Genomic DNA, 2500 nt, shown 5'->3' with positions numbered 1-2500 from the left:
CGCCTTAACCTAACCTATGTTGCGCCTTAACCTAACCTATGTTGCGCCTTAACCTAACCTATGTTGCGCCTTAACCTAACCTATGTTGCGCCTTAACCTAACCTATGTTGCGCCTTAACCTAACCTATGTTGCGCCGTAACCTAACCTATGTTGCGCCTTAACCTAACCTATGTTGCGCCTTAACCTAACCTATGTTGCGCCGTAACCTAACCTATGTTGCGCCTTAACCTAACCTATGTTGCGCCTTAACCTAACCTATGTTGCGCCTTAACCTAACCTATGTTGCGCCTTAACCTAACCTATGTTGCGCCTTAACCTAACCTATGTTGCGCCTTAACCTAACCTATGTTGCGCCTTAACCCAACACACGTTGGGCCTTAACCCAACACACGTTGGGCCTTAACCCAACACACGTTGGGCCTTAACCCAACACACGTTGGGCCTTAACCCAACACACGTTGGGCCTTAACCCAACACACGTTGGGCCTTAACCCAACACACGTTGGGCCTTAACCCAACACACGTTGGGCCTTAACCCAACACACGTTGGGCCTTAACCCAACACACGTTGGGCCTTAACCCAACACACGTTGGGCCTTAACCCAACACACGTTGGGCCTTAACCCAACACACGTTGGGCCTTAACCCAACACACGTTGGGCCTTAACCCAACACACGTTGGGCCTTAACCCAACACACGTTGGGCCTTAACCCAACACACGTTGGGCCTTAACCCAACACACGTTGGGCCTTAACCCAACACACGTTGGGCCTTAACCCAACACACGTTGGGCCTTAACCCAACACACGTTGGGCCTTAACCCAACACACGTTGGGCCTTAACCCAACACACGTTGGGCCTTAACCCAACACACGTTGGGCCTTAACCCAACACACGTTGGGCCTTAACCCAACACACGTTGGGCCTTAACCTGCTCTGTAATTGTCATACGACGCGTTAAATTAGTGTAGTGTTGCCTAACTGCAACCCCCGCAATATAGTTTGCTACTCGCACTGCCCGGTCCCCAGAGTATCGCTTCATGTTAAACACCTTGCAGCTATACACTGTAATGCGGATGGCGGCAGGACGTACATGCTCAATGCCCTTCGCAGTTGTTCATTGGCATTCGCATGGCGAAGCACAGCCTACGTTGTGGTACGGCTTGTGGCAACTGTCCGCTGATGTTGTACGTCCAAATCACACACTGTACCGCACATTGGTCCTCATGTACTGAATGATACATCGTGGTACATGTGTGACCGTACCACGACTGCGCCAACAACGGCGAACCATACGGTCCAAATATTGTGCACTCAGCTACGTGTCGTCTCCCTATAAGAGCTGGATTGCAGTATGGTATGCCGTGGATGGCGATCAGCATGAGCCGTCTGTTGATGTAGTGGCGCGTGTTGTCAGACGTAGTCGTCTCTTCTCACACACCGTGATAGCATGGTGCACTGCGTTCCACATCTGCGACATGCGACAGAGGCCGGTTGACAGTCGTTCGCGCAATGGACATCGCATACGTACGGGGGCCACCTTCCACGTGTTCGCGAAGCGTGCACATGTTGTTGCGTGTATGTGGGCAGACATAGTGTGTCGTGACACCTGACACAGGCATGCAACAATCGTTGAATTTGCAAATGGCGATGGACGTCTACGTTTGCTGGTGACGTTACGCAAATGAAGAACTGGTAAACCGTTGTGGTGCGGTTGTTCTCGCTAGAGGTGAATCAGTGATGGCGACGATCGGTTGAGCTACCAACCGGTTGTTTCAGCGATACCCACCATGCCCACGAACGTGAATGGCATGTGGGTGTGAAGCGATACGCGGCGGTGGCTGGGTGGGACCGTCCCCGGCCGGTGAGGGGGGGCCTTCCGGCGTGCTGGCCGCGCGGTGCGTGGGCGCACGCGCTACAGCCGGCTGGTGGGGGCGGCCAGTGGCAGGCGCGCCGGCCGACGGAGGCGGCAGGCGGCGCAGCTGCGCGCCGGCGCACCCTGCACGCGGCGCCGTGCGGCCAAAGTAGGTCCTCGCGGGCCCGGTGCGAAGCGCGGTGGACATCTGCAGTGTGCTGGTCCGATTGAGGACTGTGTGCGCTGAGGATGCGCCGCCGCCCGGCGCTCGGCGCCGCGACGCCGTCTGCTGCTCGGTCGCCTCTGCGGTTCTCGCAGGTGGATTGTATCGCAGCTGTGCGGACGTGTTGGCGCGTGCGCTGTGCTGGGAGAGTTCGCTTCGGCACCCAAGTGGGGCTTTTGTCCTTCTGTGGCGCTGGCGTTGGAGCTGCCGGCCACCGTAGGTGGCGCGTGTTGTCTCCCGCCGGCAATGCCACGACAGCACGCTCCCGGGCCTCTGTCGGCAGCGGCAAGCTCAGTTGGGAGCACGGGTGGTCGCACCTAAAGCGTCTACTCGCCAAACTCCGGGCGATTGCGCCTCTCTCGAACCCGACCAAGTACTTAGGACGGCGCTGCGCGCCGCCGGGACCTGAGAGGGTTTCGA

The sequence above is a fragment of the Schistocerca americana genome, unplaced genomic scaffold (genome assembly GCF_021461395.2).
Source record: "Schistocerca americana isolate TAMUIC-IGC-003095 unplaced genomic scaffold, iqSchAmer2.1 HiC_scaffold_757, whole genome shotgun sequence".
NCBI classification, from domain to species: Eukaryota; Metazoa; Arthropoda; class Insecta; order Orthoptera; family Acrididae; genus Schistocerca; species Schistocerca americana.
This window is presented reverse-complemented; position numbering follows the sequence as displayed.